The sequence below is a fragment of the Pongo pygmaeus genome, chromosome 2 (genome assembly GCF_028885625.2).
Source record: "Pongo pygmaeus isolate AG05252 chromosome 2, NHGRI_mPonPyg2-v2.0_pri, whole genome shotgun sequence".
In the NCBI taxonomy this organism is placed as follows: domain Eukaryota; kingdom Metazoa; phylum Chordata; class Mammalia; order Primates; family Hominidae; genus Pongo; species Pongo pygmaeus.
The window spans coordinates 154580038-154594193 of NC_085930.1; the positions used below are offsets into that span (position 1 = coordinate 154580038).

The 14156-nt window shown below is 36.0% G+C and overlaps 1 pseudogene; it reads right to left on the minus strand.

The window, feature by feature from the left end:
* Positions 1-5776: 5776 nt before the first annotated feature.
* Positions 5777-6292, minus strand: LOC129033577 (large ribosomal subunit protein eL21-like; annotated as a pseudogene).
* Positions 6293-14156: the final 7864 nt, after the last annotated feature.

The window sequence follows — 14156 nt, forward strand, 5'->3', positions numbered from 1 at the left end:
TACTAAAGCCAAAACTTTACATCTAAAAGTTAAACGATTAATTGAATTAAGAAACAAACTTTAAAAACTTACATATGTGTGTGTATGTGTATAGTCACCATAGAGGCTGAATAAAACAGAGAAGTTTAGTATCAATTCTGTTTTCAGTTCGTAATCCTTTTTTCATATTGCCACCTTAAAATTCTGATTTAAAAAATCTTTACAGTTACTGCTGATATTAACATTTGCTCTTTATTTACTCACAAACACAAACATTTATTTGCTGAGCGAATATTTATTTGAGAACCTATTACGTCCCAAGTCTTCTTCTAGGTTTTGGGGGTATAACTGTGAACAAAACAGAAAAAAACCTTCTCTTATGAATTTCAAGTTGAGTCATTAACATGTGAAGCAAGACCTTAAGGAAATAATGGAACAAGCCATGTGGTTATCTAAAGGAACAGTAGTGTAGGGAGCAACAAGTGCAAAAGCCCTGAGGCATGCCAGGAATTTTTTAAAGCGCATCAAGTGACCCAGTGTGGCTGGAGCTGTATGAGTAAGGAGAAGAGCAGTAGAAGAGAGAAATAGGAGATCAAATAATTGTCAATTATTTGAAGGCTTATCAGAAATATTCACTAAAGGTTGCCAATTTTATTTTATTTAAATATTTCCAATTTACACTAGAAAGAAACTCCTAAAATTTCAAGAATATATGTAAAATACCAAGGTCATTTGATAAGTAAGTAGCCTGAAAATAGGAGCAAAGACACCATCTTATTGTAACAGAGCAGGGATGGTAGACAAGGCTCTGCCCACTGCCTTCATTCCTACAGTAGACGGCGAGGGCAGAGCATTTTTTCATGGTGATTGTATGAAATAGAAAAGGAATGGTGAACATGCTTCTGTCCTTCTGGGGCATCTTTCTCTGGTACGTTGTCTAGAGAGAATGCTTTTTGTGGAGTTTTATTTATCCACACACATTAGCTTTTCTGGATTTTTAGGCTTCTCTAGCACCTAGACTTGGATATATAGAAAGGAAGACAACTTCAGGGGTACTCACCAGAGTGATATTCTTCAAGTTTCAATGTCCCTAATCCACTTGGCTTCTTCCTTCTTTCAGATTCTTTGTTTGTTGCCTTATAAATTTTATGCAGGGTTTTGTTGTGTTGTAGATATTGGGAGAATTAGGGTCAAATGCATTTACTCCATCTGGTTTGGACACAAATGCTTCCTTTAAAACTAAGATATAAAGTAAATTTAATTGAAAAGGGTAGCCTTTTCAACAGGGAATGTTGATATCTATACGCAAAGGAAATCATCCTTGACTTGAATCTCACATCAGATGCAAAAATGTATTCAAATGAAACAGAGATCTAAATGGAAAACTATAAAATCATGAAACTTTTAATGAAAAGGTAGGAGAAAATCTTCATGAACTAAGCTTAGACAGAGTGTTTAGACATAACACTAAAGCAAGATCCACAAAAGAAACAACAGATAAGTCTAACTTAATTAAAATTAAAATATTTTTGCTCTATAAAATCACTATTAGTTGAATGAAAAACAAGCTACAGACTAGTAGAAAATACTTGTGGATCACTATTTAACAAAGGCCTTATAAACAGAACATATAAAGAGCTTTCCAAATTTAAAAGTAAGAAAATAAACTACCCTAAAGAATAGAAGACTTGAATAGACTCTTTGCCAAAGAGAATGTACAGACAAAAAACGAGCACCTTTGAAAAAATGTTCAACATCTTTAGCCATTATGAATATGTATATTAAAACCACAATGTGCAATTACTACACACATATCAAAATACAAAGTTAAAAGCAATACTGATAGCACTGTATTTGGATTAAGATATGAACTAACAGGATCACTCACATATTGCTGGTGGGAATGTAAAGTGGTATCATTCTAGAAAATAATGTTATAGTTTCTTACAAACTAAATATGTTCTTAGCAATTGAACTCTTGGTCATTTATTTCAGAGATATAAAAACTCATGTTAAAACAAATGTTGATAGCATCTTTATTCATAATAGGCCAAAACAAAAAAAAAAAACCATTTGTTTTGTAATGAATAGTTAAACAATCTGTTGTACAAAGATATCATAGAAAAATACTCAGCCATAATGAGGAAAGAACTATTGATACACAGAACTACCTGGATGGATCTCAGGGAACTAAATGAAAATAAAAACCATCTCAAAATTTTACATACAAAATTAATCCATTTATATTACATTCTTGAAATGAAAAAATACAAAGATTATAGAGAGATTAGTGTTTGCCAGGGATTAGAGCGCACAGGAGGAAAAAATGTAACAGTGGCTCTAAAAGGGTAACTGCTATCAGTATTTTGCTAAGAGTGTGTCTCTCTTTAAATCAATTAGACATTTTCATAGTTCTGAAGAGCTGGATTTTTGTGAATTTTCTCTAACAAAACTGCTATGTAAAGGAGGTTACACTTTATTCTGAAACATAAAATTAAATCAAAAGGATTCCCAATGGCTACCTATAAGGATTGTATTGCTGTAATAACTAAGCTAAACAGAAACTACATTTCTGAGAATTCCATTCCCTTTGTGGTAGAATTGACCATGAAAGAAACTACATGATATTTAGAAAGGGAAAGTGAAGCAGCCTCCACGTTTATACTTGAAAGGTCAGTGTAGTGTAAGGCTCTGTTGTAGGTCAAGTACATTATCTGAGATTTTCTGAAAGAGTGACCAACCTTTCTGGTTCAGTTGAGACTGTACCGTTTTGGTACTGAAAGTCCCTCATCTCAGGAAACTCCTCAGTTCCAAGTAAATCAATGCAATTATTTACCTATGTTCTCCACAATTTCAAGGCCATCTTTTCTTTAGTATTGACTGTCCTGCTACCTGCACAGCTGCCTACACAAGCCCAGCAACATACAGGCCCGACAACAAACTTGGAGGCAATTACAGTAAAGTGCCTAATCAATCCCACACTGTATTATGTCAAATTCCTATAATAAACCCTTTACTCCATATCACTTATCTTCTCTGCTCAAACAACAACTAATACTTCAATGGTTTTGTTTACTGTCATCATCTTGAGGGCAAACATGGATAGTTATTTTAGCAGTAATAATAATTACTCCTTACATTGATATAATATTGTATATTTACTAATTACTTACAAGCACATTAATCTATTTGTTGTAATAATTGGAAAGAAAGCAGAATTGATTTTAACATATCCATTATTTATAAGCGTGTGGAATATAGCCTTGCTTTTTTTGTTTTGAATAATTTCTCCTCTCTAGAAGGTAATTAAAATAGCCATTTACCCAGACATTTAGAATATATCATCTCTTCTAGCATATTTTAAGGAGTCGGTGTGTGCAAAATATACAGAGGTAATCAAGTTATGGATAATCAACTTATGTTAAAGAGTACAGCTTCTGGCTTAGCAGTTAATTTCTTCATTCCAACTTACATGAATCGCAATCCAAGTTGACTAGTAAGTTTAAGTACCCAAGTAAAAGTTGTTTTTTTTTTAATTGCGTCTGACTGTGAGTCAACAGACTTAATCAAAGATCTTTACGTCAGGATTCATATGTTTGCATTAAATGTTTTTTCTTAGGCATTTACAGGACATCTAACTGGGATTTCTATTATACATTTTTATAATGCTTAACTAACAGTACTATTCAATTTCACTTTTTTCCTTTTTGGTTCCTCCTTTGACCTGGACTATGTTTCTAGATATCACTGCCTAAGTCAAATTACATCAACCTCCTTAAACTCCAGCTCTCTCCCATGAGTTCTACAGTTTATCTTCTGATGTCTGTCTTTTCCCATATACACACTAGTGATTTTTGGTCTCAGTTCACATACCCTTTACTTAAAGCCAGAATAAAGAAGAAATATTATGTGCTTGTTTCAACAGATATAGAAAATAATTTGATAAATATATATTTTTAAAAAACTTTCCTTAAAAAGAAATTTTCTCTCTGGAATTAGATTTAGAAAAGGAAGATAGCTATTTCTGTTTCATACTGTACTGGAGGTTATTAGCCAAACCAAAGAGGTAAAAGTAACAAGAAAAAAAAAGACATAAAACTATGATTATTTGCAGGCTATATAATTATGATTACCTCCATAAAGCTATCAAAGTTATCAAAAAACAACAAACTATTTGGAGCAAAAACTAAATTTAGCAATGTTAATAGGTGTAAAGTAACTGAGCAAAATCAGTTATATTTCTATATAACATCAACATAAACTTAAAAATAAAACTTGAGAAAAGTATTATTTATGAATATTATAAAAAACATTAAATGCATTAAATTAAATTAAACATTAAATTTTACACAATGATAAACTGAAAAATATAAAATGTTATTCACAGAAATTAAAGAATACCTTAAGTAGAGAAACATACTATTTTTATGGATTAGAAGACTCAGTATCTTGAAGATGTTAATCATTCTCAAATGGGTCCATAAATTGAATGCAATGAAAATCATAGAAAGTTTTGTGTCACGTGTGTGTGTGTGTGCACACATGTTTGAGTATAGAAATAAGCAAGCAGATTATGAAATTTTTATGCCTCCAGCTCCATCCAGTTCCTGCAAAGAATATGATCTTGGTTTTTCTTTCTTTTTTGACTGCATACTATTTCATTCTGTATTTGTAGTACATTTAAGTCTACCATTAATGGGCATTTAGGTTGATTCTGTGTCTTTGCTATTGTGAATAATGAACCTACATGTACATATGTCTTTTTGGTAGAATGATTTATATTACTTTGGGTATATACCCAGTAATCGGATTGTTGGGTTGAATGGTAGTTCTGTTTTTAGGTCTTTGATGAACCACCACACTGATTTCCACAATGGTTCACCTAATTTGAACTCCCACCAACAGTGTATAAGCATTTCCTTTTCTCTGTCACCTTGCCCACATGTGTTATTTTTTGACTTTCTAATAATAGCCATTCTGACTGGTGTGAGATGGTATCCCATTGTGGTTTTGATTTGCATTTTTCTAATGATTAGTAATGTTGAGGTTTTCTTCATATGCTTTACTGGCCACGTGCATGTCTTCTTTAGAAAATGTCCGTTCATATCCTTTGCCCACTTGTTAATGGTGTTTTTTCTTGTAAATTTGTTCAACTTCCTCATAAACTCTGGATATATTTGTCAAAGGCATAGTTTTCAAATATTTTCTCTCATTCTGTAGGTTGTCTGTTAATAGTTTCTTTTAATGTGCAGAATTCTTAAGTTTAATTTGATTCTATTTGTAAGTTTTTGTTTTGTTGCAATTGCTTTTGGTGTTTCCTTAATGAAATCTTTGCGTGTGTCTATGTCCTGAATAGTATTTCCTATGTTGTCAATCAAAGTTTTGATAGTTTTGGGTTTTACCTTGGAGCCTTTAATCTATCTTGAGTTGATTTTTGTATACGATGTGAGGAAGGAGTCCAGTTTCAATCTTCTGCATATGGCTAGCCAGTTACACCAGCTTTATTTATTTAATAGGGATTCATTTCCCCATTGCTTGTTTTTCTCAGCTTTGTCAAAGATCAGGTGGTCGAAAGTGTGTGGCCTTATTTCTGGGTACCCTATTCTGTTCCATTGACCTATGTGTCTGTTTTTGTACCAGTACCATGATGTTTTGGTTACTGTAGCCCTATAGTATAGTTTGAAGACAGATAGCATGATTCCTCCAACTTTGTTCTTTTTAATTAGCATTGTCTTGGCTACTTGGGCTCTTTTTTGCTTCTTTTTTTTTCTTTTTTTTTTTTTTTACAGCCCAGAGGTCCTTTATTTATTTTTTTTTTTAACACCTATTATGCCATGAATTCATAGGGAATAGGTTCCAGCAGCTCAGGCTCCTTCCCACTGGTTCTCACAAAGTGTGCTTCTCTGGGTGGAGCAGGCTGGCGCTTTAGTTGAACCCAGGTACCTTTCTCTTTGGCTTCTTTCTTTTTCTGATCATTTTCCTTCATGCATTTCAGGAAGCTATCTCAGCTCTTAGAGTGCTTAATGTGCTCAATATGCACATTAATTCTCTTGGCAAGAATCTTGCCCTTAACTTGTTTGTTTACAACAATGCCAACAGCATGCTGGGTAACATTGTAGACTCTTCCAGTTTTGCCATGGTAACACTTGTGGGGCATTCCTTTTTGAACAGTACCCATTCCCTTGATGTCTACAATATCACCTTTCCTATAGATTCGCATATACATGGCCAAAGGAACAGCTCCATGTTTTCCAAAAGGCCTAGAGAACATATATCGGGTGGCTCTCCTCTTTCCCTTTGTGTTTGTCATTTTGGCGAATTACTGGAAGATGGCAGTTCCAGCCGAAAGCTCCTTTTTGGTTCTGTACGATATACTTTGGCTCTGTGTCACCACCCGAATCTCATATTGTAGCTCCCATAATTCCCATGTGTTGTGGGAGGGACCCGGTGGGAGACGACTGAATTATGGGAGTGGGTCTTTTCCATGCTGTTCTTGTGATAGTGAATGGGTCTCATGAGATCTCACGGCTTCAAAAATGGGAGTTGCCCTGCACAAGCTCTATTTGCTTGCCACCATCCATGTAAGATGTGATTTACTCCTTCTTGCCTTCTGCTGTGATTGTGAGGCTTCCTCAGATACTTGGAACTGTAACTCCGTTAAACTTCTTTCTCTTGTAAATTGCCCAGTCTTGGGTATGTCTTTATCAGCAGCGTGAAAACAGACTAATACACCATATAATGTTTACAATAGGTTTATCTAGTTCTGTGAAGAATGTCATGGGTATTTTGATAGAAATAGCATTGAATCTGTAAATTGCTTTGGACAATATTGCCATTTTAATGACATTTTAATCATCATTCTTTCAGTATGGCCATTTTAATGACATTTATTCTTCCTATCCATGAGCATAGAATGTTTTTCCATTTGTTTATATCACCTATAATTTATTTGAGCAGTGTTTTGTAATTCTCATTGTAGAGATCTTTAGCCTCCCTGGTTTGCAGTATTCCTAGATTATGTTGAACCAACCTTGCATCCTGGGGAAGAAAACAACTTGATTGTGGTGGATCACCTTTTTGACGTGCTGCTAGATTCGGTTTGCCAGTATTTTATTCAGGATTTTTGCATCGATGTTCATCAGGGATATTGGCCTAACATTTTTTTTTCTTTGTTGTATCTCTTCCAGGTTTTGCTATCAGAATGATGCTAACCTCATAAAATGAGTTAGAAAGGAGTCCCTCCTTTTTAATTTTTTGGGATAGTTTCAGCATGAATTGGTATCAGCTCTTCTTTGTACCTCTGGTAGAATTCAGCTGTGAATCTATCTGGTCCTGTGCTTTTTTTGCAGTTGGTAGGTTATGTATTACTGCCTTAATTTCAGAACATGTTATTGATCTATTCATGGATTCAATTTCCTCCTGTTTCAGTCTTGAGAGGGTGTATGTGTCCAGGAAATTTTCTATTTCTTCTAGATTTTCTAGTTTATGTGCATAGAGATGTTCATAGTATTCTCTGGTGGTTGTTTGCCTTTCTGTGTGGTCAGTGCTGATATGCACCTTATCATTTCTGATTGTGTTTATTTGATTCTTCTCTCTTTTTTTCTTTATTAATCTAGCTAGTGGTCTATTTTATTAATTTTTTAAAAAGCCAGCTTCTGGATTCATTGATTTTTTGAAGGGTTTTTTTGTGTCTCTGTCTCCTTCAGTTTGGGTCTGATCTTGGTTATTTCTTGTCTTCTGCTAACTTTAAGGTTTTCTTGCTCTTGGTTCTCTACTTTTTTTTTAGTTGAGATGTTAGGTTGTTAATTTGAAATCTTTCTAGCATTTTAATGTGGGCATTTAGTGCTATAAATTGCTCTGTTAATACCGTTTTAGCTGCATCCCAGAGATTCTAGTATATTGTCTCTTTGTTATCATAAATTTGAAATAACTTCTTGATTTCTGCCTTAATTTCATTATTTACCCAAGATTCATTCAGGAGCAGGTTGTTAAATTTCTATGTAGTTGTGTGTTTTTGACTTTATTTCTTAATCTTGAGTTCTAATTTGATTGTGCTGTGGTCTGAGAGACTGTTTGCTATGATTTCAGTTCTTTTGCATTTGTGGAGGAGTGTTTTATTTTCATTTATGTGATCAATTTTAGAGTAAGTGTTGTGTGGCAATGAGAAGAATGTATATTCTGTTGGTTTTTTGGGTGAAGAGATCTGTAGATATCCATAAGTTTCTCTTGATCTAGAGCTGAGTTCAGGTCCTGCATATCTGTTAATTTTCTGTCTCAATGATCTGTCTAATATTGTCAGAGAGGTGTTAAAGTCTCCCAGTACTATTGTGTGGGAGGGAGTCTAAGTGTCTTTGAAGGTCCCTAAGAATTTGCTTTATGAATTTGGGTGCTCCTGTGTTGGGTTCATATATACTTAGAATAGTTAGGTCTTCTTGTTGAATTGAAGCCTTTACTATTATGTAATGCCCCTCTTTGTTTTTTGTTTTTATCTTTGTTGGTTTAAAGTCTGTTTTGTCAGAAACTGAAATTGCAACCCTTGCTCTTTTCTGTTTTCCCCTTGCTTGGTAAATTGTCTCAATATCCTTATTTTGAGCCAATGTGTGTCTTTGCACATGAGATGGCTCTCTGGAAGACAGCATAGCAATGGGTTTTGGCTGTTTATCCAGATTTCCATTCTGTGTCTTTTAATCAGGACATTTAGCCCATTTATACTTAAGGTTAGTACTGTTATGTGTGAATTTGATCCTGTCATCACGATGCTAAATGGTTATTTTGCAGACTTGTTTGTGTTGTTGCTTCATAGCTTCACTGGTCTGTGTACTTCAGTATGTTTTGTAGTGGCTGGTAACAGTTTTTCATTTTCATATTTAGTGCTTCCTTCAGGAGTTCTCGCAAGGCAGGCCAGATGGTGATGAATTCCCTCAGCATTTGCTTGTCTGGAAAGGACTTTATTTCTCCTTTGCTAATGAAGCTTAGTTTGGCCAGATATGAAATTCTGGGTTGGAAATTATTCTCTTTAAAAATGTTGAATATTGTACTCCAATCTCTTCTGGCTTATAGAGTTTCTGCTGAGAGGTCCACTGTTAGTCTGATGAGTTTCCATTTGCAGGTGACCTGGACTTTCACTCTGGCTGCTTTTTACATATTTTCCTTGATTCTGACCTTGGAGAATCTGATGATTGCTTATCTTGGGTTGATCTCTTGTGAAGTATCTTACTTCAGTTCTCTGTATTTCCTGAATTTTAATGTTGGCCTGTCTTGCTAGGTTGGAGAAGTTCTCCTGGATGATATCCTGAAGTATGTTTTCCAAATTCATTCCATTCTCCTCGTCTCTTTCAGGTACCCCAATCAGTCATAGAGTTGGTCTCTTGAAATAGTCTCATATTTCTTGGAGGTTTTACTCATTCGTTTTTATTATTTTCTCTCTATTCTGGTCCACTGGTCTTATTTCAGAAAGATAGTCTTCAAGTTCTGAGATTCCTTCCTCTGTTTGGTCTAGCCTGCTATTAATACTTGTAATTACATTTTGAAGTTCTTGTAGTGTGTTTTTTAGCTCTGTCAGGTCGGTTATGTTTTTTTCTACACTGACTATTTTGGCTGTCAGCTCTTGCATTGTTTTATCATGATCTTTAGCTTTTTTGCATTGGGCTACAACATGCTTCTTTAGCTCAGCGAGATTTGTTTTGATACACATTCTGAAGCCTACTTCTGTCATTTCAGCCACCTCAGCCTCAGTCAAGTTCTGAGCCCTTGCTGGAGAGGTGTTCCAGTCATTTGGAGAAAAAGGGGCACTCTGGCTTTTTGAGTTTTCAGCTTTTTTGCATTGATTCTTTTCGCATCTTTGTGGACTTATCTACCTTCAATCTTTGAGGTTGCTGACCTTTAGATGGAGTTTTTGTGAGATTTTTGTTGTTGTTTTCTGTTTATTTTGCTTTTAACAGTCTGCCCACTATCCACAGGGCTGCTGCAGTTTTCTGGGGTTCCATTCCAGACCCTAGTTGCCTCAGATTTTCCCATCTCTGGAGGTATCACCACTGAAGGCTGTGAAACAGTAAAGATGGCAGTCTGCCCCTTCCTCTGAAAGCTTCATCCCAGGAGAGTATTGACCTGTTGCCAGCACACTCCTTTCTTAAGAAATGAAATAATTATTCTCTCAATTGAGAATACTCTCTTCTACATTTTATTCCTCACAGCAAATAATATTTAACAATTCTTAGGTTTCATAAGTGTCATACCATCAGTAAAAGTCAATCAAGCCACAACAAAGGAAAATATCCACTTGCCAACAGTTTGACCATCCCTTTATGGGAGAATACCTTGTCTCTAATTAAAGACTATTTAAATGTAGTCATAGAAGAGCCAGGCTAAGAATCCTTCTGCACAGCAGGGAGAGACATGATTATAATTCCAAATAAATTTAGCCAATTTTTTTTGTTTGTTTGTTTTTTGGGCTATGGCATGTGTTTCTGTTGACACCAATTAGCTCATAGCAATTGGTGAATAGCAGAACAGTATCAGTATACATTGATTGTTGTGGTGGTTCATGTGAGTTTTTTTTTTTTTTTTTTTTTTTTTTTTAAGCAAGAGGAGCCAGAAGACAGGGAATAGAATTACAACCTTTATCAGGAAATTAGATATCCCTCAGCTTGATGATTGCACAGGCAAGGAGGCCTTTCATCTCTAATTTAAGAGGTCCCACCCAGAGGGCCTTTCCCCAATCTTTCAGGGCTTTCCTTTGCTCACAGTTCCACCTGCATCTGAATTTTCTCAGTGCCCACAAGCCAGCATTTTCATTCTGTTTGCAAATTTGTTGTTGTTGTTGTTGTTGTTGTTTGAGACAAAGTTTGCCTCTTGTCACCCAGGCTGGAGTGCAGTGGCATGATCTCAGCTCACTGTAACCTCTGTCTCCCGGGTTCAAGCAATTCTCCTGCCTCAGCCTCCTGAATAGCTGGGATTACTGGAGCACACCACCGTGCCCGGATAATTTTGTATTTTTAGTAGAGAAAAGGTTTGCCATTTTTATATCCCTTGAGGAATCTACTGCCTATGCCGTCCAAATTATTACCAAAGGCCCAAATTACTGTTCCTTTACGGGTGTGTAGAGAATGTTATATAGGTTTTAGTAGACTGCCCAAAATGACTTTTCCATAAGCCCTATTATTTCTAGTGTGTGAATTGGCAGAAAGCAAGCTCTTTTGCATATTTTATGTTGTGGCAGAATACTGTTATTTCTAAAAGGAATTCTGTGGCTAATGAGGATTAAATTAATAATTTAAGTATAGATAAAATAAAGTGATTCAATAAATTTAATGAAATAATAATTGTACTTTCATAACAGAACTATGTGTTAATATAATCACCTCAAAAGACAGTTTGCAATCAAATAATTTGTTTTATTTAATGAGTTATGGCCTATGTTTAACTTCAAAAAATATATAAATATATATAAATATTTTATAAATATATATAAAGTACACACTGCCTTCTCAATTTTAGTCTGTTTCTCTGCTTCTAAGACTATTATGTGATCTATAACACAAGGTTACAAGGCCAGTGTATGGCCCCATCAGCCACTGGCTACTTTAAACATCATACATTTTGAGTTGTAGGAATAAAATGATAATCATTGGCCATTTTTCATAATAACTTGTTTCTCCTCTAGATCAGAATTCTTGATTACTGAAAATTATCTTATTCTAGTGTAAGACAGTTATCCTCAATGTGAGAGAATTATGGTAAAATAAAAAGGTGAAATCTGAATAAGTGCTGTGATAGTTAATTTTACGTGTCAACTCAACTGGATTAAGGCATACCTGGTGAAATGGCAAAGTATTACTTCTATGTGTGTCTGTGATGGGGAAGATCTGTCTTCAATGTGGGCAGGTACCATCCAATCAGCTGGGGGCCAGTGTGGAACAAAAAGGCAGAGAAATGGTGAATCTCCTCTCTCTCTCTCTCAATCTCTCTCTCTCTCTTTCATAAAGCTGGGGAGCTGGTACTCTGTTCTCTTGCCCTTGGACATCAGAACTCCAGGCTTTCTGGCCTTTGGACTCCAGAACCTAGAGCAGCAGCCTCCCTGTTTTTCAGTCCTTTCTCCTTTTACTAATAATTACACCATCAGCTTTCCCGGTTCTGAGGTTTTCAGACTTGGACTGAGCCATGCTCAGCATCCCACGGTCTCCAACTTGCAGAAAGCCTGTTATGGGACTTCTCAGTCAAATAATCACATGAGTCAATTTCCCTAATAAATCCTTTCTCATCTATCTATCTATCTATCTATCAATCTACCTATCATCATCTACCCATCTATCCCTCCATCCCATTTGTTCTGTCTTTCTGGAGTACCTATACTAATGTAGGCATCAAAAAGCCTAGCTTACCCCACTGGTAGCATCTTTGGAATAAAAGGAAATATGTGGAGGAAATATGGTAAGGTCTTCTCATGTTGTGAAAAACTTACTTTGGGAACAGAAGTGAAACTGCTTAAAGAGGGACTAAAAATTGTGTGGACCAGCTGGGCGCAGTGGCTCACGCCTGTAATCTCAGCACTTTGGGAGGCCAAGGCGAGCGGATCACGAGGTCAGGAGATCGAGACCATCCTGGCTAACACGGTGAAACCCCATCTCTACTAAAAGTACAAAAAGTTAGCTGGGCGTGGTGGTGGATGCCTGTAGTCCCAGCTACTCAGGAGGCTGAGGCAGGAGAATGGTGTGAACCCGGGAGGCAGAGCTTGCAGTGAGCTGAAATTGGGCCACTGTACTCCAGCCTGGGCAAGAGAGTGAGACTTCGTCTCAAAAAAAATAAAAAAACAACTTGTGGACCTTTTACCCAAAGAGTTTTGAAAATAAGCTGTAGTTACGTAAATAAAAAACACTGTTACTTACAGCAATTAAATGAAATGTTTACGTCTTACTGATAACAAATGTGAAATAAAGTTGAGACCAATATGATTCCTGCCTTAATAACTCTGGATGGCATGAATCATGGCACTCACATTAGTTCCCCTTGATAATGGAATATTTGTTATTTTCATTTATTAGTCCTTTTTGCCTCCCAAGGTTCCTTTTGAAAGCTTTATTTGCCAGCAATAAAAAGGAATAAAATACATGATAAAAGTAGACAGATTATTAAGGAAACTCAAGAACAAAAGATCTTTTTTTAGCAAAAATAATTGCTATCACTTAGACTATAAACAAAAAGATCTTCTCTGTTTCCCATGGTCCCTCCCACTTGATGATGAATTGAATTACTCTGAAGGAAAGCATAAATCAGAGTAAAAGTAGGTATATTGGGGAATATTTATAAATATATATGTATTTATATACATATGTCTTAATCTGTTTGTTGCTATAAAGGAATACCTGAGACTGGGTAATTTATAAAGAAAAACATATGGCCAGGCACGGTGGCTTATGCCTGTAATCCCAGCACTTTGGGAGGCCAAGGCAGGCGGATCACCTGAGGTCAGGAGTTCAAGACCAGCCTGACCAACATGATGAAACCCTACCTCGACTAAAAATATAAAAAATCAGCTGGGCATGGTGGTGGGCACCTGTAATCCTAGGTATTCAGGAGGCTGAGGCAGGAGAATCACTTGAACCCAGGAGGAAAATGTTGCAGTGAGCAGAGATCGTGCCAGTGCACTCCAGCCTGGGCAACAAGAGCGAAACTCTGTCTCAAAATAAATAAAGAAATACATAAAATAAAAAGAAAAAATATTTATTTGGCTCACAATCTGGCTGGAAGATTGGGCATCTAGTGAAATCGTAGAGCTGCTTTCATTCGTAGAAGAGGTGAAGGGGAGCCTGTGTGTGCAGAGATGACATGGAAGGAGAGAAAGCAAGAGAGAGGGGTAGAAAGGTGCCAGGCTGTTTAAAAACCAGCTCCTTCAGGAAGTGATATGGCAAGAACTCACTCACTCCCCACCCCATTCAGAAAGGGTGTTATGTTTCTTAAGAGGGTTCCACCCCCATGATACAAATACCTTCCATTAGGCCCCATCTCCAACACTGGGGATCAGTTTTCAAAATGAGGTTTGTGGAGACCAAATATCCAAACCCTAGCAACATATATGTTCAACTTTGTTTGTAAAAAGAAAGCTCTTCTCAGTCTTGATTAGTAAAATAGAATTTAGAAGTAACAGTTAAGTTGGTTTATACATAACAGGGGTATTAAAT